Genomic DNA, 220 nt, shown 5'->3' with positions numbered 1-220 from the left:
TGGCACGGCCGTGGTTCCGGGGCAGGGCTCCGTGCCAGCCGCGCTCCCGCAGGGCTAGAGCTGCTGCCCCCTCACGTCACCCAGAGCGAGTTTGTTTGCTGAAAACTGATACCCTGTGTCCATTCCGCGGGGAGACGGGTCCCATCAACACCGGGAGAAGCGCTTTCTGCCGCTGCCGGCACGGAGGAGGTGCTGACGGGCCCAGCCTAGAGGTTGGGCC

Source organism: Chaetura pelagica, unplaced genomic scaffold, assembly GCF_000747805.2.
Source record: "Chaetura pelagica isolate M959 unplaced genomic scaffold, ChaPel_1.0 scaffold911, whole genome shotgun sequence".
Taxonomy (NCBI): Eukaryota; Metazoa; Chordata; class Aves; order Apodiformes; family Apodidae; genus Chaetura; species Chaetura pelagica.
Note: the sequence above shows the minus strand (reverse complement) of the source record.